Genomic DNA, 24,221 nt, shown 5'->3' with positions numbered 1-24,221 from the left:
CACCTCCCTTTCTCCACTAGTGCCCTCGACAGTGGTGTTGCCAGCCTAAAAGGGCCCGAGGAGGCAAACAGTGGGGTTCGTTGCCCGGTGTGCTTGGCACCAATAAAGACTCCGAGGGGAGAAAGCAAGCCAAGTTTATTTCAGAGCTCTGAAAAGGCACTAGGAGACCAGCATGTCTCAAATCAAGTGCAGCACATACAAACAAATTTTCCCTTTTTATAATCCAAGCAGTTTCTGTGCAAGCCTTTGTCTATTTCACCCTTACCCCTCCCTTCCAGACAAGAGTTATAGCAGGTACACAGTGTGCATGTTAGAAACTTTCCCTTTGCCTGCTTATCTTTTGGCCTTGCAAGGCCTGTTTACAGCAGTCTTCCCCCGTCTTATCACTACAGCGTTTGTGAGTGAGCAAAACAGCAGCTGTCTGCTAGAAAAGCTGACCATTACATATTCTGCTTCAGCATCAAGGCAATTAGCATGGAAGTAGGTGAGAGTTCACAAGATGGAGTTCTGTGGTTCAGGTAGGCCCAGAGCAAAAGAGTTTCATCGGCACTTTTGGCCTTCCACTCTCCCGAGTTACCTGGTAGCTATGCCTAGTGACACCAACAGTGGTGCCCCTTCTTCCCCTAGTGAGTGCTCTGTCCCTCTCCCCTCTGATTTGTAGAGTGGAGAAGGTGGTGGGAAATACGGATAAAGGCACCCAAAATATTCTGAGGGGAAAGAAGTACCTCCTTCAAAAAACATGCAAGCTTTGCTCACAGCATACACTAAAAATGTAATCTAATGGGCTACAGTAAATTTGGTTGCTCTGAGTTAACTGAGTGGCTACCCAAAACTTGGTAGCTCTGAGTCGATGAGTCTCACTTTCCTGTGGTCCCCATTTTACTTGATGGCCCCATTGCGATTGTCTACACTGTCTCTTTCACCTCTTGCTTTTGCAGTTCGTGATAAGAATCTCCCTCTCAAAAACAAAAGCTATATGCCCTGGACTCCACCTTTTACTGCACATCCTTTCAATCTATGTATCTTTGCCACAACCTTCATGGTGGGATCCAAACACCACTAGTTTTATACAAAGGTTGTGTAAGGAAACCCAGAGCCTTATGAAAATTGACTAGTAACGGGCATGAGCCTAGCAATGAAACTAGACAAGTTTATTTTATACCATCACTGAGCTTCCTGACCTTTCACTGAATTTTAAAAATAAATTATTTTTTGCTGTCTCAACAAGTATGTATTTTTTGAGATTTGTGATTTGCTCATGAACATTATTTATTAACTGGTTATTTGGTAGATGTCCCGGGTCCCTCACAGGATGAGCTCTGCCCCACATGACACCGGTTTACCCAGTTTGCTTTGGATGGTTCATTTAGGCAGTTTTATCTGGTGGAACTCTGTATTGCTTAGCATTTTAAAAAAAAGACCACCAAACATGCAAGGCTCATAAGAGTACCAAATCTTATAGCACAACAAATCATTAACTTTGTATAGACAGAAAGCAGGCAGGGACAGGAAAAGGGGAGTGGTTTTTGTTCTCTTTTGGCTTTGACAGGCCTGAGCCTCCTCTGTCCAGTGAGTGAACAAACATAGTACAAGCCTAAAAAAAACCCCATTAGTCGGAGTATTATATATTATCTCATCTCTATCACCGAGCACTGGCATAAACCCTTTTATATACACAACAGCAGAAACTCCTTAGGAAAAAGAAAACAACCTGTTCCTGTGAGATGGGAAGCATTTGCAAGGGGCAATAGCACAGTGCATCATTAGCCACCTCCCAAACTGGCAATTCCACTATGATGAAAAATCTCACTGGGAACTGTTGCAGCAAAGTTCAGATTTAAATTGAAATCTGCTACAGGGGAAAAGGCATCAGGAAAGCAAGGGTCAGGTCCATGCAACACCCTGCGAGACAGAGATAGAGCTAAAGCCAATGTTGATTCTAATTCAGTTGCCTAAAGCATAGCTGTATCTTACTGGACATAATGACAGTAAAAGTGGCAGCAGAGAGGGAGGGTTCCCCACCCCCGTCTGGAAGCCTTGTTCCTGAAGTTCATCGTAAAGGGTGGTGCCATTCTGAGGTAAAATCCTGGCCCCATTGAATTAAGTAGTAAAACTCCCATTGATTTCTATGGAGACAGTATTTTGACCTTTGTTTCAACATGAGCATTCAGCATATTTTAAAAGTTGCAAAGATGCTACAGCTATCAAAAAAGAAATGCAAAAAGGTACATAAAGACACACAAGGAAAGAAAAGGACAGGGTCTCCACACTGTAACAGAGCAAGTAGTGAAAAATTTACACCCCCCCACACAAACACACACCATGCGAGCAAGCAAAATTAAAATTATAGGGAATAAGCAGGGCCAGTCAGAGGGGGAGCCCAGGAGGGCCATTTGGCCTGGGCCTCAAGCTCAAAGGGGGCCTCAAATTTAGACACTTGTTAATTTTTTGGCATTTGATAAATTCGCAACTTGTTTTTATGCGCAGCCCTATCAGATCAAAATGTGACACACTCTCTCTCAGCTTAGAGTTGCAAATTTAAGCAACTAAGATGTGATTTGGTAAAAGACGTACTTTTTTTGTTAACTGATACAGATTTTGTCATATTAAAGAAAGTGTTAAAATGTTCATAAATATTAATAAAAAATATATCGGTTCTGATGGCATAAGATTAGATTGTGATGAACATGTCCTCTCAGATCAGCTGATTATATAAACAAACCACTACAAGTGGCTGGTACTGGATCAAGTGCATGTTGAAAGGTAGATAATTGTTACATTTTAGTGTCTTTATAGTTTTACATCTAGTTGACTAAGGAATTATTTGTGTGTGAGAATTCCTCATTATCATCTTCATATGGTAGCTAAAAGAGGTGATTGGTTGGTTGAGCCCTAGCTTGGTAGCTTGGCCATCATCATAGGCTTTCGTAGTCTATAGGCCCAATTTGAGGTGAAAATTTGTGAGGACACACGTTTGAAATTTTTGGATATTATCCCTCTTCTGTATTCATGTCTGTGTTTACTATATGTCATCCCTTTGTCTTCAGCTCAGCATGTTATATTATACCTTGCATGCTTGAGTTTGATTCCGTGATAAGGATAATAACCTGACAGTTTGTCTTCTTAATTACTATTCCTTCGTTTTAAGTCTTTTCAGCAATTGTGTACATGTTTACAGTAGAAGATTTCAAGTATAGATAGATCACTACAAAGAGGAGATTTGAAAGTAGTGCAAGCAAGAGACGGCAAAAACAACTGAGGGAAGCAGCAGCTAAGAGCTCAAAGCCAATAACTTCGTTTCTCAAACCACTGGAAAACACAACTTACCCAACAAACAATGCTACAGATAATGAAAAGTCCGCAACTGCAACAGGTGATATTTCAATGCCAATACCTGAACATGAGGACAGTACTCAAGAAGGAGATGTGCCAACAGTAACAGATGCAGCAGAAGATCCTGTGTACGATCAAGAAACTCAACAGCAACAGGAAGATGTAGATCTTACGCAGCAAGAGCAATTAATGAGTACTACAGGTTTGACTGTGACTGACAAATTGGAATTCTTGACAAGAGCAATGCTGCCCAAATGCAATCTTTTCTTCAAATTAGTTGTTTTGAAATTCCAAGTAACATTCCACGAGATGCTGATAATCATGATTTCCCTGCTCGTCTGCTGACAAAAACTCTTCCAAATGGTGAGATTTGCATCAGAGACAGGTTATGCTGGAGTACAGAAAAACAATCTCTGTACTGTGCACCCTACTTCATTTTGAACAAAAGTGCTGCAAATGCATCAGGTCTCTCTGATCAGTCAGGATGGAGCATCAGCAGAGGTTGGAGGAAGTTGAAAGACCGAATACCATCACATGAGAATTCAACAAGAAAACTATGTTGCATGGAAATCAGCCAGTAGGGCAGCATCAGCTGAAAGTTCAGTTGAGAATTTACTCTTAACTGAACCCTTTACAGAAACTAATAACTGGAAAAAAATTCTTGAGTGCATCCTGAATGTCATCCTTTTTCTTTCTGAGCGGGGATTGGCTTTCTTTGGTTCCAGTCAATGTATTGGTGATCATGCAAATGGAAACTCTCTAGGCATAGTTGAGTTCCTCAGCAAATATGACCCACTTTTATCAGAGTGTGTTAAACATGTTTGAGAATTGCAAGAGAGTCAAAAGCGCATGCAAATCCATTATCTTTCCACATGCATACAAAATGAGTTTATTGAGCTATGTGGGTCATTCGTACAAACAACAATTCTTGATGAGATTTGAAATGCCAAGTGTTTTTCAGTCATTGTTGATGCCACTCCAGATTGTTCTCACAAGGAACAGACTACTATGGTTATTCAATATGTTAAGATTGTAGACAGCTCAAAATTTTCAATTGAAGAAAGGTTTATTTTGTTTGATAATTTCACGAGAAAATCTGGAAAAGAAATTGCTGCTCGAGTACTAGCAATTCTAGAAGGTTTGAAGTTAGATTTTCAAGTCTGCATTGGTCAAGCCTATGACAATGGATATAATATGGCTGGGAAGTACAAAGGTGTACAAGCAGTTCTGCTTGAGCATAATTCAAACTGTATTTTCTCCAGCTGTGGAAACCACACACTAAACCTTGTTGTAGGTGTTGACTGTGCTGAATCATGCAAGGAGGCAATTACTTACTTTGGAACTGTTCAGCAAATGTACAATCTCTTCAGTAGTAGTCCACAAAGGTGGGAAATTCTGAAGCAATATCTTCCTGTTTCACTGCATGGGATGTCCAAAACTAGATGATCTGCACAGATTGATGGTGTTCAACCAGTTACGCAGCATTTGAATTCAGTGAGAAAGGCTTTAAATGAGCTTGACTCCTCAATCTCACTGCAAAGGCTCGAACTGAACTTCAGTCTATTCAGAAGCACATGTCCAAATTTGAATGCATTCTGATGTCATCTTTGTGGACGTAGCTACTTACAATGATCCACCAAACTAATCTGGTAATTGAAGCACTCAATGCTACACTTGATGTTGAGAGGGATAACATCGAAAGTCTTATTAATGACATTCAACAGATTCGTGAACAATGGGATGTGATCCTGACTGAGTCCAAATTAGTAGCACAGAATATTGGCATTTCATCTGAGTTCTCCACCAATCGCAACTTACCTACTGAATCCGATGCCGAGCAGCATTATAGGGTCAATGTCTTCCTTGTCATCATTGACTCTATTCAATCAGGTCTTACATGTCGATTTGAGTCACTGTGACTAATTTGTACCCTTTTGGGGTTTCTTTGGCAGTTCAAGAGACTGAGTAATGAAGATCTACTTTCTGCAGCTGAACAATTTCAGCAACAGTACAACAAAGAAATCTCAAAAGATCTCAGTGACTAGGTCATCTTCCTCAAACAAATATATTCCACGAACTTTAAATTGGATTGCAAGCCAAAGGAATTGCTTCAAGAAATACGCGAACTTGGACTCTCTGGGGTATTTCCTAATATCACAATTGCATTGCGTATTTTTGTCAGTTTGCCTGCATCACTGGCTTCAGGTGAACGCACCTTCAACATGTTGAAGCATGTAAAGAACTATCACTGTTCAACTATGGGACAAGAGTGTTTGAATGGGCTCGCCATGCTTAATATCAACTGTGACATTGCACAAAAGCTAGATTTTTCCTCAATAATTAGTGCATTTGCACAGAAAAAGGCTAGAAAAGCATTTGTTAAACAAAAAAATATTCAAATTATGTCTGACGCTTTTTTTGGTGCCTTATTTTGTTTTCATGTGTCATCATTTTTTATTTTTATTATGGCTAGCATCCTCAAAAGTTGGAAATGGCCCGGGCCTCTCTGGACCTCTGAGAGGGCCTGGGAATGAGACATTTGCATAAATGGGAATCTTGAGTAGGAGTAGAGAGGTTTTTTCACCTCTATGTTTGGCACTGGTGCAACCACTTCTGGAATACTGTGTCCAGTTCTGGTGTCCACAGTTCAAGAAGGACATTGATAAATTGAAGAGGGTTCAGAGAAGAGCCACAAGAATGCTTAAAGGATTAGAAAACCTGTTTTATAGTGATAGACTCAAAAGCTCCATCTATTTAGCTTGACGAAAAGGTAAAAGGGTGACTTGATTACAGTCTGTAAGTATTTACATAGGGAACAAATATGTAATTATGATCTCTTCAATCTAGCAGAGAAAGGTGTAACATGATCCACAACTGGAAGCTGAAGCTACAAAATTTGACTGGAAACTAGACATAAATTTTAAATGGTGAGAGTAATTAACCATTGGAACAATTTACCAAGGTGGTGGATTTTCCATCACTGACAATTTTAAAATCAAGATTGGAGGTTTTTGTAAAAGATATGCTCTAGGAATTATTTTGGGGAAGTTCTCTGGCCTCAGACTAGATAATCACAGTATTCCATTCTGGCCTTGAAATCTATGAACAATTTCTGTCTTGATTACTGTTTTTCAGATCCGTTGAAGGCACCTACTGCATGATCTAGACACTTTCAAGATTTATATTTAAATATAAATGAATACTAATACCTAGCTCTTATATAGAGCATTTCATCAATAGATTTCAAATTGCTTTACCCAGGAGGTAAGCAGCATCATTATCCCCATTTTACAGATGGGGAAACTGAGGCAGAGAGGTTACGAGGCTAAATAAATAGCTGTGTTTTTTAACTGGGATCTGCATGAATGTAAGAGTGAGAAAGTACTTTTTTATTTCAGTGTTTGTTATCCTAAATGAATGCCTTAAAAAACTCACTGGCAGTATCAATGTTCTTAATATGGAAAGAAGATCGGGAAACTTCTTTATATGTGATTTATAAAATATTTATTGGGTTGGATAAGATTTACAGCCAAACCGCAGGATAAGTATATCTTAAAGGACTCAATGACTGAGAGGGCTATCCCTAAATCACAGGTTTGAAACCAGTCCATTAGTATTATTATTATTGAATAGCATCATTGTGCCAGGCAGGTTGATAGACCACAAAGCCTACATTGGTAGTTTCCAAAGGTCATTGCCATCTGCTGGCTACAGCATCCTCCTCTATGTGAAAGGAATTCATTTTCTCAAACCAGTCCCTGGTGACATCACACAATCCACCATTGTAACTGGCACCTTGTTTGGCAGACTCAGCAAAGAGGCCACTGAATAAATAGGCCTGGGAACTGAATCATCATTTTATCCCTAAAACCAGTCCTTTCACATCTGGAATGGTGACCATTTGACCATTGTGAAAGTGTTATAGGTAATCTCATGTTACTGATGTGTGGGGAGGATGGGGAAGTTGTTTGGGGTTTTTTAGTGTACTGCCAGTGAAAAGGGGAATAGGTACCTATAGATCAGATCAGCAATATTCTACTTCCTTTCCTGGGAAATTGCATGAGGTGGACAATTAGGATTCTGTCACCAACATCAGCCAAGGTCATTTATCTTTATAGACATCTTTGGTGTATCAGCAGACTCAAATATGGGATACCCTTTGGATTATGATATTTTTGCCCTAATGGTTATTATACAAGAGGAAAGGGACTTAATGAATTATCCATATGTTAGCAGAAGTTCTAATGATAGATTTTAAGCCTGAGAACATATGAAAGCTCTCCAATCCAAAGTTCAGGGAGTAACTGAGGCTTTTTGGTGTGGTCTTCTTTTTTGTTGTCATGCTTAACTTTATCATATCTGCAGCACCAGAGAACTACTCTGGTGCTGCAGATATGTTCCTCATATTCCAGCTTTGGATGTTGCTTTCCTTTTAACTTTTATTTTAGAATTGTTGTTCCCAGGTGGACACGGTTCATCCTTGTGTTTATAACCACGATGTGGTGCAGAATGGAAATCACTGAGGTGAATGGGCCAGAATATATGACTTGGTTGATCTTTTGATCTCTGCTGATTTTTCTAATGCATACTTTCAGCTTTCTTTTCAATCACATTTTGCATGCAACTGAACAATGATTCTTTGAGCACTCATTATTACACAGCATGGTTATCAAAGGTTTTGTGGGTACTGCAATTGGTGGGTTTTTCTTGATAATGTACATGATGCATAGGAGGTCAATGTAAATTACCAGAGGGCTGTAATTTAAACATTCACTGGCTTTCTGCTTCACAAGTTTGATGGACATTTTAATGGTCTGACTTAGATTATGTTCCTCTATAAAGATCACCCTCTGCAAAGAGCTCACAGCTACAAACACCCTCACAAAAAGCTTCAAGCTACATTTGTATTTTCCATCAGATGTACTTAATACCTGCACAACGCTTCTGCCACATGTGCCATTAACTTCACCTGAAATGCAACGATCCATCCCTAGTAAAATTACATAGATGTACTGCAAAGGATTCTTGGCATTATAATAGTTTCACTTTAGAGAACTTTTTTTAAACTTCAATAAAGAAAAATAGAGGAGACTATTGATGTTTTGTATTGATGTTCAATATAAAATGAATTGAGCAAACAATTAAGAATTTTTGAGTAAACAATTTGGCAACTTATCTTCATCAACTTGAGTGGCTATTAAATTACATACAATTACTTTGCTTTAGTACTCGGGATGCAATCTACATTTAATAGTTGCTAAGCAGTCTTCTGATGTCTAAACTATTTCTACACACAAAATGGATTTTGTAATAAAAGTAGAATTAAAGAAAATAGGGGACTAATAGGAAGCTATTGATTTTTATTTGCTTTACTTTGTACCATCTGCATGCCCCAGAGTTTGCAAATGGCATAGTAAGCAAGTACACATATGGACCGGAAATGTGCCCCCCTCCCCACCTCAAAAAAACTCCAGCAAACTGAGAAAATACTCAAGTAGAATAGCAGTTAGGTAGATATTTTGCTGCTGTTCACATACAGCAGAAACGCTACTGAAGGGTACATTAATAGTTCTTTCTTTAGTAAATTTATGGACTGATTCTCACTTCCACTTCAGCTCCTTTACATCACTGTGGTAGCAAAAAGGCCCTATAAAGGTGGCAGCAACAACCCCCAGGGAATACCTCTTCAGTGGTGCAAAGAGCTGCTTCAGTGGTGCTACACTGCCACTCAATGTCAGCCAATGCATACGGGCATGCCAGAGTGGGGCAAGAAGGAGATGCAGTAGAGTGCAGTGCATTCTAACTATTCTAGGCTGGTGAGTGGCTACAGGGCTGTTGTGGCCAAAGTGTAAGTTGGAGCCATCCTGAGGATGATCTAACTTTTGCTGAGGGCCAAATATGGGAGGCACAAGATGTCATAAAGCTACCTTTGCCTCTCTTCCATTGCTGGGCACTTAGTCTATATGGAAGTGGGATGGGAAAAATACTTATAACAAAAATAATTTAAACTGATAGAAGGAAGCCTGGACTGAGGGGGAGGGAATGACAAGTTTATTAAAAAATACATCTTCCAAATAGCATTTTGTTAGCGGAACCTGAAACACTCAGCGACCTGCACTACTAAGGGTATATGTGCAGTGCTACAATAGCCACATCATTGTAATTCCAAACATCAGATCCCCCAAGTATTTGTGACTGGAGCAGAGAATCCAATAATGCTCAGCATCAGCCACTTTGGAAGTAGAAGAACTCCCCAACCTGCTGTTCCCAGTACTGCTGGTGCTGGAGAGTCCATGATAGCCTACAGGGAAGATATTTTATGGCCCTGAGAGACACATTTCTATCAAAGGCCAAAACTCTCACAGTTTCTCCTGCTGGGCTGTGATAAAGGTGCAAAGGGCACATGCAGTGGCTGTAGCAATAAGTTGAACTCTCTGAAGTAGAATGAGAAAGGGCCCTGGCAGCTCTGTCCCATCACTGCCAACTCACCAGGCTCCTGAATACAACACACAGAGCAACTACCTTTTCGCTGCAGCCTCCCACACAATCGCTGTTGTGACAGATAGTTGAAGATCAGCAGCCCCTACTGGTTTCAGGCTGCCAGAGGAAAGTTTCCAATCCTCCTCATGGGGCTGCTACTTGCACAAGTGAGCAGTGAAGGGGCATGTATCGGCAAGGACAGGCAGAACTTTGACTCCATCCCCAACATCCCAGACAGTGCTACTGAGCTAGCAGCACGAGGGAAGCATTCTACACCTGGTAAAGGGCTGGTACAGATTACTTCCCCCAAGACCAGGCAGGGACCCTGGAACTCATCTGTGTGAGTGAATTGTCACAATTCATTCCTGAGGAAGCACTGCTACGTACTGCTCCCTACTCAGGACAGAGGACAAACCTACAATATAGTCCTAAATTATTTCATATTTTCACAAACCCTTTTTTCATGCTACTAAAGTTACTGCAGAACTACTAACTTCTTGTTTCCTAACCTTTCTTTTATTTTGTAAAAAGGAAACACACCACATGCAAGTGAAACAGCAATTAAACAACATTAATGCATTCAGCCTCAAATAGTATCTTTCAAATTAAGTAAATCAAGCCTAAGTAATGCTAATAGAACAGAACATAAACTCTGGCTGGTGAGTGGAATTCTGTGTTCCTGTACAGCCAACCTCAAGGCAGGTTCCTGGACCCCTGCCAATAGTGTTGAGCCTGTTTCTCTGTGTATGTCTCATGAATTTATTACCCTCAAGATCGTACAGTAACATGGAGATTATGAAGGCAAAGAGGAAATTTTAGGAGCAAATAGTCAAAGATCTCAAGACAAATGAATTATTTAAGTACACAATAGGCAAGAAACCTACCAGTTAGTTGAAATGTCCACTAATCTACCACAATGTAAAGAGAATAGTTTAAAAAAAGGATAAGGCAAATGAATACATTATTTTCATGATTCATTACCAGAAGATACCAATCCCAAGGTTAATCTTTGCAGATAACACAGGTGAGGCACTCGCAGGGTTATCAAAGAAAGAAAAAGCTATCAAAGAAAATAGTGATGGAACAGCTCGTTACTGTTCCCTTCATTACTAGGACTTTCCCACACTGCCTTGCTAAATGCTTTGTGTTTTGCCTCCCAACATGTCATTTGGCAGCATTTTTCCCTCCTGCTGTTTACAAACAAAACATTCTTGAAATCTTTCTCCATACTGAGTGTCTGATAACACGTGTGTCATTTTCTATCCAGAAATTTCCTTCAGCATGCCACAATGCCACTTTCATGAAGTTTAAACAAAACATTGAGGAAGAGTTAAGAAAGGAATTGAAGGTTTTGGAAGTTAATAAATTCCTCATGCTATCACCATCTGCATCAACAACTCTGTATAGCTGTATTTATAACTCTAGGCACTGATCCTAGAAGATTTTGCTCAGCATAACACACATGCTTTTTGCTGATATTCAGTATATTTTACCTACATCTAACTTTTAAAATATCTTTTGCACCTGCCCTATAACTTTCACCTCCCTCCTGCCACTCATTTGTAATATTATTTCTCCCTGTATGATTATAAATATCATTTAACAGTAAAGTTTCCAGTGCAACATTTGTTGTAATCTATTTGTCCACTCAGCAACTGTACCTTCACCTTTCTACCGCACCCATGAAACAGCTTTTCAATGTAAAACACTTTGAGGGTCTTGAGAAAGGCTTTCATTATAAAAACACCTGCATGGGACTTGAGACACAGGAAAACCTCCATCAAATGAAGCAAGAAACGCCTGTAGCTCCAGAAGTCTGACCACCACTGCATACTGTTCTTATAGTAGCCGACAGGGTTGTGGCACTGAGCAAATACCTATGGAAATTTAGCTCACAAACATTTTGAAATATTCATTAACGCATGTTCAGTGCAATTCTCAGTGCAGCATAGGCTACCACCTTCTCTGAATTGGCTTGGGGGTGAGGTTTGAAATCTTGTGGGAGGAATGTAGGTATTTGGTCTACTACCTACAAACCTATGTCTGTAGCAGCTTCAACTTCACCATTCAGATAAATGTCATGTTCAACTGCAACAAAATAGAACTTCAGTTACACAAACAAAACTGGGGTAAATCAAGTAACTGACATAACTAGGGGTACAGATTAATGGGGGAGCCAGTTTTATGGGTAAGTGAACTTTTGTGTGCTGCAGTCTTTGCACATAGCACCTGGTCTAAAGCCCACTGAAGTAAATGGAAAGACTCACATTGACTTCAATTGACTTAAGATCAGGCCCATAAAGGGAAAAATTGTGGCATGTGTCACTTTGGTAGAGCAGTGCAGAGGTGCACCTCCCCAATGGGCATGGCTAGCAGCTTTGTGCCCAACTTCACTAGTTGGTAGGAAAAAAGCAGGAGCAGGACCAAGGCCATGCACTCTCACCCCGCTGCCCGCACAGGAAGGTAAGAGCCTCTGTTGGCACTAACCTCACACAGCGAGTAATGAGATTCTGACCAGACCCTGCACATTAGTAGAAAAGGTGGGGCGGACTTCTTGTAATCCATCCATCCCACATTCTCACACCCCAGCCTATACCTGCAGGACTATTCAAACACTAGGAAAACCAAGGAAAACATTCATGTATAGATTTCTCCTTACCTATGGAAAGAATTTCATGTGTAAGTTCCCTCTGTGCAGGGAACTCTAGATACTGAAGCTAAATCTCAAGAGTTGTGTGTGTGGTGGTGGTGTAGGGCAGATATACCCCCATCACCCTTTGGGGGTGTTATAGCCCTGCAGCCAAGTCCAAATAACTGCCTTTTTTCTTCAGGGCAATATGACCTAATGGTCAGAGTCACTAGAACCACCCTTCAATGCAGGGTGGTATTTCCCAGTGGCCAGAGTCAAGAGGGTTGCCCTTATATGCAGGGCAGAATGACCTAAGGCCCAAGGAGTGATGGACTGCCCCCCAGGGGTGAGTTGGCGACCAGGATAGGGGGATCCTGGCCCTCCTTACTCCACTGGGTCCCAGCCCAGAACCCTATCAGCAGTGAATGTAACACACTGGCTCGGTTCCCAGTTCCACAACCGGATCAATATCTGGTTCCCCTGGGCTACCTCCTATACTGTCTTCCTGCTCTGTAGTCTACAAGCTCTCTGGGTCTCTGGGGTAGCTGGCAGGCAAAGCTCCTGATGACTCCTTCTCACGGGCTTCCACTGCCAGCCAGATATTTGCCTGGGTCTCAGCATGTCTGGCCTCTGCTGTCTGGGGCTCCGGAAGCTCCTGGCTGTGAGCCTGCAACACACATCCTCTCTCATCCACAGTCCCCGAAAACTGAGTTGGACTGCTCCCTTTTATACTGAGGTTCCAGTTTGAGCATGCCCAGCAGGGGTAAGGGGGTGTGGTTTCCTCAGTCCACAGTAAGGGGTTAACTCCTTCCTGTGCAGGGCAGGCATACTCTGTCACAGGTGGTCAAGAGTAACTCCATAAAAACTGTGAGGGGTCTAGATGCTGTTTCAGTGATGGTGACCTGAAGCTGAGCTTTTACCTCTGCTGGCTTTCTCACATCTGTCTCTTTTTCTCCTCCAAAAAAAGAACAGGAGTACTTGTGGCATCTTAGAGACTAACAAATTTATTAGAGCATAAGCTTTCGTGGGCTACAACCCACTTCTTCGGATGCATATAGAGTGAAACATATATTGAGGAGATATATATACACACATACAGAGAGCATGAACAGGTGGGAGTTGTCTTACCAACTCTGAGAGGCCAATTAAGTAAGAGAAAAAAAACTTTTGAAGTGATAATCAAGATAGCTCAGTACAGACAGTTTGATAAGAAGCAAGTGTGAAAATACTTACAAGGGGAGATAGATTCAATGTTTGTAATGGCTCAGCCATTCCCAGTCTTTATTTAATCCTGAGTTGATTGTGTCTAGTTTGCATATCAATTCCAGCTCAGCAGTCTCTCATTGGAGTCAATTTTTCTCCTCCAGTACATAGAAACCAAGGGTATGTCTACACTGCATTGTAAACTCAAGTCTGTGGGACCCAGCCGTATAGACTCAGTGTTTCTAAGCCCACAGTATTGTAAACCAGGGTTTAAAACCGCTGGATCTGGATCTCTAAGCCACATTAATGTGTGTCTACTGCACTAAACAGACCTCCTGACTTGGGCCTGGGGCTTCAGCTGTGGCCACACTGAAAAATGACACAGTGACAGCTTGGACCAAAGTCACAGCAGGACTAGGACTCTGACCCACCACACCAGCAGGGATCTAGGACTTGGATTCTGAGTGCTTGCTGACCTAAGTCAGACTGATTTGTGTATGATCAGAATGGTTGCTTGGGCTCAAAACTGAATCAGATCCCAGGCTTAGCACGCAGTATGGACATATCCCTCGAATCCTCAATGAGCTGCATGATGGGGGGGAAGCAAAGGTGGCTCTAAGTTACATTTGCAACCAACCAAAGATTGTCCCATTCATCAGCACAAGCTAAAGAAACCAAAAGGGATGTGCAGTCACGAGGAGAACTCCTTTGTAACCTGCAAATAGCTTGGTAAACCAGCTTCCTAGCCTCTGCTAGGAAGGCAGTGGCTAGAATCTGGTCAAAGAATATTTCACAAAGTTTAATTACAGTGCCTGCCTGTGTCGTTCCTTCCTCAAGAGTTCTTTCTCTCTAAGTGCAAGTGCTGCTGGACAGTGTGTAAGACTCCACACAAAAAAACAAAATTGCAGCAAGGAAGGTTAATCCCCTATGCTTCAAGTTCTCCTTCGCTGCGACATAGACTCATGACTCCCAAGTACAAAGTCAACCATTAGAACTGCTTGAAAATAATTCCAAATCAGAACAAAAAAGTCAAAAACAAAATTTCCAAAAAGAAATCATTTCAGGTCAATCAAAAAGTTTCATTTCGATTTCAACTTTGGGTTTTTGGTGGTGTGTTTGTTTGTTTTGGCTGTTTTACACTCAGATTGACAACACAATATCCTCCCCTCAATCTCACCCTCCCAATACAGTTTAAAAATGTTGACACCATGAATACCTTATCTCCCAGACAGAAAGAAAAGAAATAAGAATGGTGGGGGAAGTGGACATGAGAAGAAGGGGGGAATAGGGTGGTAGTATGCAGAAGGGAAGAAAATGGGAGACCCTGGCATGAGGAGGAGGAGGGAACGGGGGTACACAGTGCCCTTGGCAGGAAGGAGAATAGTGGTCATGGAGGAAGTGAGGTGACACACCAAGCCCCTAGCCTAAGGGAGGGGGCAAAGGTTTGCAGAGAGTCCTTAAAACAGAGGGAGATGGAAGGTGGCATGCAGGGAGTTTGTGATGGGGTTGAGGGGGGGAGTGAAAGGGTACAAGGATCCCCTGCTGTGTGCAATATGCTCTGCCTACAGAAGAAAAGTGTACAACCCGCCAGTTATATTTTTATTTTATATTTTATTTATAATATAAAATAAAATTAATTTCTAAATGAAAAGTTATTTTGAAATGAAAAACAGAAACATTCCATTCCAACAGGGCCATGTCCTTTACTGAAATACCGTGTTTTGATTTTCCTTTTACAACAAAATTTCATCTTAGTTGACACCGTTCCACCGAACATTTCAATTTCAACAAATCGGCATTTCCTGACAGAAAATCATTACATCAGAAAATTTTTGGCCTGCTCTGCTAGCCATATTCTCCTGGGTGAGACCAATTTAAAGTTTGCTTTCCTCGCCCATTAAAGCACTAAAGTAAACCCAAATGAAAAAAACTGCTGCTAGTCATATAAAACAAAATTCTTTCAAGCCCCTGAATGGATGGATAAGAGGCAGGGACAGGGGCTGACCAGAATCTTGCCCAGGAGTGTGATCCCTTGATCCTGGTTAGCAACCCCTCTGGGTACTAAATGTGAAAAGGAACCAAGTGATAACAGATCTATGCCCCCACTCTGCACTGGCTAGCAGAACTGGCTGGGTATGGAGCACAGAGTGGCAGAGCTATTGATCCAATGCAGGCTGCCTAGGAACATCCAGTAGGAATTTTGGCTGATCAGATTTCATCTTGGATGTTCCAAAATAATGCTCACCCTCAGCATCCCTTCTAGCTCAGCAGAGGGAACCCAGGGCAGAATCTTGCCTCGGATTGTTTCAGCATGACTGTAAAATCTATTTTATCCCTCCTTAAAGTAAGTTAGATACAAAGGAAATGCACCCAGATAAAGAAAAGAAAACTCACCTCCCATGAGGAACCATTAGACCACATCACCACCAATGAGAAATGAGCCATTTTTTAGACCAATTGAGCAATAACAGGGTTTAAAATAGAACTAGATAAATTCATGGAGGTTAAGGCCATTAATGGCTATTAGTCAGGATGGGTAAGGAATGGTGTCCCTAGCCTCTGTTTGTCAGAGGGTGGAGATGGATGGCAGGAGAGAGATCACTTGATCATTACCTGTTAGGTTCACTCCCTCTGGGGTACCTGGCATTGGCCACTGTCGGTAGACAGGATACTGGGCTAGATGGACCTTTGGTCTGACCCGGTACGGCCGTTCTTATGTCCTCATGTAACAATCTGCACATTTTCACAGTAGATCAGCGTAAAATTATTTGGCACAAGCTGTTTCTTTAATTGTGATATATTGAGGGAAATTCACAGTGCTCAGTGACCCTCAAACACCTCCTTCCACCTGGATAGGGTAGTGCTGTGATCTAAGTACATAGTTGTTTTATAAATAACATAGGGATAGTGGTTGACTGAAGACCTACTGGAGGGTTTTATTTTCTTATACTGTATTTATCTATCAGTATTTCTTTGTGCAAACCTGAAGCCTATAAAAGAAGCACAGGAATTTTTATTAGTTTTAAAACATTTAACTTTGTCCCCAGAGGCATTTTGACCAGTGATATATCCCTGTGTCTGTGAAGCAATGAAACAAGGAATGCAATCCTACCACTTTATAAGTAGAATGGCTCCACAGCCTCCAAATTAGGTTAATAAATATCAACATTAATTTATATATCCTAATTACACAAACATGAACATTGCAAATACTTGGATAATGTGGTAAACAGGTTAATTGTTTTCACTTCCTTTGTACTCTGAAAATTGCCTAGTGAAATCAGAGGAGGAAGATGTAGCTTACTGAGAAAAATAAGGTTCTTTTAAAGGCGCCCTTGCTCCTCCTCCCTCCCCAAAAAACCAACTACATAATAAAATGTTTTTGACTCCAAAACTCAGATACTTGTGAACATTCTGAACAGGAGCAAGGCAGTCTCAAGGGATTAGCACGATTTATACCAGCCCAGAGGAAGATACTGTATATTTCAAGAGCAATCAAAATTGCACTCATTCTCAACAAGGCTAGCTGGAAAAGTCTCTTCATTCATGTATTGTGCGTATAGTCAGATATGAAGTCTTATGTGGAGGAAGGTGTTCCTGATCTCCATATATGTTAATAGTGGACATTAGGAAGTGGTCAGAGAAACCATTAATGTCACACCAAACATGAATAGTTCTCTCTCTCTCTCTCTCTCTCTCTCAGAAAGCACAGATCAAGGTCTTGGGCAGAGAATTAGGAATGGATATAAAAAAAAATACTACAGCCTATGTAAAAAAAACCTGCATGTTTAAACCCTGACCATCTTCATGTTCTTATTTATATATACATATAAACACCCATGGATCACAACATTTTACTGTAGCCAAGCCAGCAATTATTGCAGTTCTTTACAAATTATAAATCTGAGGTGCAGAGAGAAAGAATCATTTTCATTCATTATTTCTGTGATGTTGCACTCTATATGATTTTATGAAAGTATGCTAATGAGTATGAATATAATGTAACTGGAATATGCTTCATGCAAAAGGTATCTTGTAAGGTATCATTACAAAGCTTATAATCTACTGAGTGTGGTCATCCTATTTGTATAAATGTATTACTCTTGTATCTGAAATATAAAATATAACTCTGAGGGCCTATTGTAATTATGCAAAGTGTGGGCCATTAATGGTGTTGGAATCTTGATGGCTCCCGTTAACCAGGACAATCATCTGTAGAAGGCTCTGTTTTACTTGTTAAGTCTTCTTGTATACATGTGTGCTGGCAAGTGGGTAATGAAGTCTTACAGTGACATGTGATCATGTCACCTGAACTGCAATCCATCTTTAACCTGGTGCTTTTCCATTGAGAAGGAGGGGTGGGAACCCAGAGGGACAAAGGATTCCCCCCTTATGCAAAAGATATATAAGTGGGTGGAACAAAGACAAGGAGGCAGCCATCATGAGAAATCTCCTAGCTACCATCTGAGCTGGAACAAGGGCTGTACCAGGGGAAAGAATTGTGCCCAGACTAGGAAGGCATCCACTCTGTGAAAGAAACTTATTGAAACATCTCTGAGGGTGAGATTTTATCTGTATTCAGTTTTATCACTGTATTAGGCTTAGATTTGCGTGTTTTATTTTATTTTGCTTGGTAATTCACATTGTTCTGTCTGTCACTACTTGGAACTACTTAAATCCTACTTTCTGTATTTAATAAAATCACTTTTTACTTATTAATTAACCCAGAGTATGTATTAATACCTGGGGGGGGGGGGGGCAAACAGCTGTGCATACCTCTCTATCAGTGTTATAGAGGGTGAACAATTTATGAGTTTGCCCTGTATAAGCTTTATACAGGGTAAAACGGATTTATTTGAGGTTTGGACCCCATTTGGGAGTTAGGCATCTGAGTGTTAAAGACAGGGAAACTTCTGTAAGCTGCTTTCAGTTAAGTCTGTAGTTTTGGGGCACCTGGTTCAGACCCTGGGTCTGTGTTGGAGCAGACTGGCGTGTCTGGCTCAACAAGACAGGGTACTGGAGTCCTAAGCTGCTAGGGCAGGAAATCAGGAGCAGAAGTAGGCTTGGCACATCAGGTGGCAGTTCCCAAGAGGGTTTCTGTGATCCAACCCATCACAATTTCCATCTTCAGTTAATTTCATGTAGAAGGAACCAGCTATTACTATTCTCACCCTCTCCTTGATTTTACTGAATCTAAATTTAATAAGGAATAATAAAATACATTTTGAACAGATTATAGTTTCCCTTTTTAGAGATATTCTCCCCCCCCCCCCTCCATTTACTATGCATTCCCTCTGTCTGGATCACACACGCAAATCACAACCCACACACTTGAACAGCAGGTGGAAAACAATAAGTGCTGTTAGTGACATACTTTAGGAAATGCACATAGATAAATAGGCTGTTTAGGCCTGATTTTACACTATTAAACTGGTGCTGCATATGAATATGCAAAAGAAATAAAGTGCAGCCATTTTTTTTAAAAACACACACACAATAAAGGTTTTAGTTCACAAGTGTAGCTGGAAAATTATGTTAATGAAGGTGCACAAGTTTTATGAATTAAACCCTATATATTCTCAAAGCTTCTACACTGAAATTATTGCCTAACTAATCACATAACAAACTATTTAATAAGATCTCATTTAGGAGACATCCCCAGGTGGCCATGTTCCACTGTATAAGAATCTTTTAATGGTTTTCATATTAAAACATTTGAATTATTCTTTGAGTTAAGCTTATGGGTTCATTATGAAATATAATTACTCTTGGGAAAGAAAAAGAGTTTGGTTCCAAGACATTTAAAGACTTTTTTCTAATTATTATTTTCCCTCCATTAAACCTGTTTTCTGATCCTACTGTTTTTCCTTCAATAAGAGCTGATATTTTACACTTTGTGAGCCTAGGCAGATTTTGCAGCATGAAAAATCCAGACACCATAAAACAGGAGTGGAAGTAGTTTGACATCATGTGAAGTAATGTATTAGCTTATGTGTAATTAGATGTAAGCTCCTGAAGGCAGGGACATTGCCTTAGATTACTTCTGAATTTTAAAATAATTTTAAAAATATTATACAATAAGGCCTGCTCTACACTATGGGGTTAGGTCGAATTTAGCTGTGTTAGGTCAATTTAAAAATGACTGCGCCCACACAACCAACCCCATTCCGTCGACCGAAAGTGCTCTTAAAATCGACTTCTGTTCTTCTCCCCGATGAGGGGAATAGTACTAAAATCGACTTTGCTGGGTCGAATTTGGGATAGTGCGGACGCAAATTGACGGTATTGGCCTCCGGGAGCTATCCCAGAGTGCTCCATTGGGATTGCTCTGGACAGCATTTTGAACTCCGATGCACTAGCCAGGTACACAAGAAAAGCCCTGGGAACTTTTGAATTTCATTTCCTGTTTGGTCAGCATGGCAAACTCAGCAGCACAGGTGACCATGCAGTCTCCCCAGAATCATAGAGCGTAGAATGTTTCTATGCTCCCGCTATCATCTCCATCCCTGAGGTTATTGCAGATTAGAAGGCAAAGAAAAAGCACTCGCAATGACATGTTTTCCAAGCTCATGCAGTCCTCCTGCACTGATAGGGCACAACTTAATGCATGGAGGCATTCAGTGACAGAGGCCAGGAAAGAATTAAGTGAGCGCGAAGAGCGGAGGCAGGACGTGATGCTGAGGCTAATGGGGGAGCAAATGGACATGATGAAACATTTGTTGGGGGAGCAAACGGACATGATGAAGCATCTGTTGGAGCTGCAGGAAAGCCAACAAGAGCACAGACCCCTGCTGCATCCACTGTATAACCACCTACCCTCCTCCTCATGTTCCATAGCCTCCTCACCCAGACGCCCAAGAACGCAGGGAGGGGAGGCTCCGGGCACCCAGCCACTCCACTCCAGAGGATGGCCCAAGCAACAGAAGGCTGTCATTCAAACAGTTTGATTTTTAGTGTGGCTACAATAAGCAATGTGGCCTTGTCCTTCCCTCCTCCCCACCTCACCCAGGCTACCTTGTCCGTTATCTCTTCTTCTTCTTTTAATTAATAAAGAAAGAATGCATGGTTTCAAAACAATAGTTACTTTATTTCGAAGGGGGGAGGGTGGTTGCCTTACAGGGAATTAAAATCAACAAAGGGGGCAGCTTTGCATCAAGGAGAAACACACACAACTGTCATACCGAAGCCCTGGCCAGTCATGAAACTGGTTTTCAAAGCCTCTCTGATGCGCAGTGTGCCCTGCTGTGCTCTTCTAATCGCCCTGGTGTCTGGCTGCTCAAAATCGGATGCCAGGCGATTTGCCTCAACCTCCCACCATAAACGTCTCCCCCTTACTATCACAGATATTATAGAGCACACTGCAAGCAGCAATAACAATGGAATGTTGGTTGCGCTGAGGTCTGACCAACAGCGCTAGCGAGCTTTTAAACGTCCAAAGGCACATTCTACCACCATTCTGCACTTGCTCAGCCTATAATTGAACTGCTTCTTACTACTGTCCAGGCTTCATGAACGGATCCCCTGAGCAGGAGAGCTGCAGCGGAAGCGGTGGACGAGGACAGTTAGCAGTCCTATTGCACCATCTGCTTCCAGCAGCACCCAGGAGGACCAGAACGGATCCTCCGAGCTCGTCGCTGGGGAGCAGGAGAGCAGAGTTGCAGTGGAAGCTGTGGAGCTGTACACCATGCCCTGGAGGTTGCTAGGAGCCGGGCAGGGAAGACGTTCCTAGAACCCCCGGCCAAGCTACATGTCCGACAAGGATGGTTAGCAATCCTACTGCACCGTCTGCTGCGAAGGCAAGGAGCTGCTGTGTAGCAATGCCAGCTGCTGCAGGTGCTTCTGTGTCGAATGCTTGGAGGTCCGGGTAGGGCAAGGTACCTCGGCCAAGGCAAAAGAGCAAGAGCCCTGGAGCTGTTACATGTGTCAAACTCCGAAGTGCTATGGGGTGTTACAGTGCCGACCGGACTGGAATGTACGGCTGCAAGACTTCTTCACCAGCGACAAAGGACAGGAATATGATGCACCTAAAATCTAAAAAGGCCTGCACATTTCCCAGAGTCACTATCCTTGATAACAGAACGTCAATGATTGCATTGGCTACTTGGATCACAGCAACCCCCACAGTAGACTTGCCCACAACAGCAGCAGTGATGGTGAGCTGAGCGGGCTCCATGCTTGCCGTGGTATGGTGTCTGCGGGGAAAAAACTGGGGAAAAAAGGCATGAAACGATTGTCTGCCATTGCTTTCATGGAGGGAGGGGTGACTGACGACATGTCCCCCAAACCACCCGCAACAATGTTTTTGCCCCATCAGGCATTGGGAGCTTAACCCAGAATTCCAATGGGTGGCGGAGACTGCGGGAACTGTGGGATAGCTACCCACAGTGCACAGCTCCGTAAGTCGATGCTAGCCACGGTAATGAGGACGCACTCCACCGACTTAATGCGCTTAGTGTGGACATACACCATCGACTGTATAAAATCGACTTCTAAAAATCAACTTCTATAAAATCAACCTAATTTCGTAGTGTAGACATACCCTAAGAATAAAAAATTAATGAGGGCATCACTGCCCTCTGCTGTATAGACTGTCAAGAGATAGTAATGATGTCACCATCTAATGGCTTTGCATTCAAGGATTTATCCATATTGTGACAGCTAGGAGAGAGTCTCCTTTAGCTTATATGGTATAAGCTTATTTTCTGTAGCAGAAGGTCCTTGTTTCAATTCTCTATGCTGCATGTGTGTAGTTAAAATAGTTACTAAAGGGTCTGTATGTACACAACAAGATTTACCTGATATGCTCAAAGGCCCACTGCAGCTCAGGTAGACACCTCTCAGCCCCAGTAGACAGATTTGTGCTAGCGGAGCTGAAGCTAGTGCACTAAAAATAGCAGCGGGGACATGGCAGCTCTGGGACAGCTCCAGATTTCAAGCCCACACAACGTCCTGGATCTGAGCTCAAATAGCTACCCAAGTCTCTGCCAGGGCCACAACATCCACACTGCTGTTTTTAGAGCTGGCACAAGTCAGTATAACTGGGCTGGGAGGTTCGCTCCCAGCTGCCGTGTAGACATACTTAGGGACCTATCGAATTCACGGCTATGAAAAATGTGTCACGGACCGTGAAATCAGACCTCCATGGTGAAATCTAGCTATTGGAGGGGAGGGGAGGGGAGGGGAGCTCGGCTCCAGCTGCTAGTCCACTCCAGGCTGGGGAGGGATGGGACTTATTCTTCTCCTGCACAGCCACTCTGGGGGGGGAGATCAGACCCACCTCCAGGTACCTACCCCAGCTTCCTGCAGCACAGGATGTTGCCAGAGGTGGGTCTGATCTCTCCCGTGTTGCTGGGAGTGGCCCAGCCGGGGGCTCCCAGTGGCTAGTCCCAGCCGGACTGGGGAGGGATGGGACTTGCTCTTCCCCTGCATGGGGGGGACATCAGACCCACCTCTGGGTACATACCCTGTGCTGCTGGGAGCACCCCGGGGGAGATCAGACCTACCTCCACCTCTGGGAACCTCCTGCAGCTGCAGGAAGCTCCAGGGGAGTGCTGCCTTCAGAGCCCAACTCTGAAGGCAGTGCAGAAGTGAGGGTGGCAATCCCGCAATCCCCCTACAACAGCTTTGTGAGCCCCGCACAACCCCATTTTGGGTTGGGACCTCCACGGTTACAACATCATGAAATTTCAGATGTAAACATCTGAAAATGTGAAATTGACTAATTTTCAAATCCTATGGCTGTGAAATTGACCAGAATGGACTATGAATTTGGTAGGGCCCAAGACATGCCCTAAAAGTCCACAGCTATTTTTGATATTTTCATATCTGTGCTAATATTTGCTACTATAAGGTTCTCTGGCAGTCCCAAAAATACTCCTTGCTACGTCAATACCATCAATTACTGTAGAAGGCTGAGCCAAAAAGACAGAGCACCCTGAATTGCATAGGGAGAAAGAGAGGCTACAGGGTGTGTGAATACGCCATGGAAGGGGGTGTAGGATTTGAATGGTGCTAATTCCCAGAGCAGCCAGGAGGAGGTCCCTAGCAGTGCATATACCCTGTGACAATGCCTATTCCGATAGTTCTGAAAACAGCCCTGGTTTGGTTGCATCTTACATTCATTTTGAGTAGGTGTAAATAATAAACAAGGTGCCAGGCAGAATCATGCCTTTTATGACCTGAATTCTTGCCTACCTACTTTTAGTAATCTACCACTCCTACCTGATAAATTAGTGGTGGCATAATCCCAATGTGAGTTACCGCATAAATTCCATGCAACTAACACTCTAGGGTTTTCAGAGCTGTCCCTAAGAATTACAAATTAAAATCTCCTTGTCCAACAAGCTTAATAAGGCTTTTTTTTCTTCTTGAGTGCCTATAATTCCCTTTAATGGAGATAGGCGACCTCTATTAGAAAGAGCTTGGAAGCTTTGCTCTGAGGGTTTCTTATGGAGAGGATATCTCCTTGGCTCATAATATTAGAACATTCCCAAACACAAATGACCCAAATCAAATTTAGTTTAGTTTCCAGTGGACTGTGACTCATTTCAGAAACCCGCTGGAAGGTTCTGAATTT

This window comes from Emys orbicularis, chromosome 6 (genome assembly GCF_028017835.1).
Source record: "Emys orbicularis isolate rEmyOrb1 chromosome 6, rEmyOrb1.hap1, whole genome shotgun sequence".
Taxonomy (NCBI): Eukaryota; Metazoa; Chordata; order Testudines; family Emydidae; genus Emys; species Emys orbicularis.
This window is presented reverse-complemented; position numbering follows the sequence as displayed.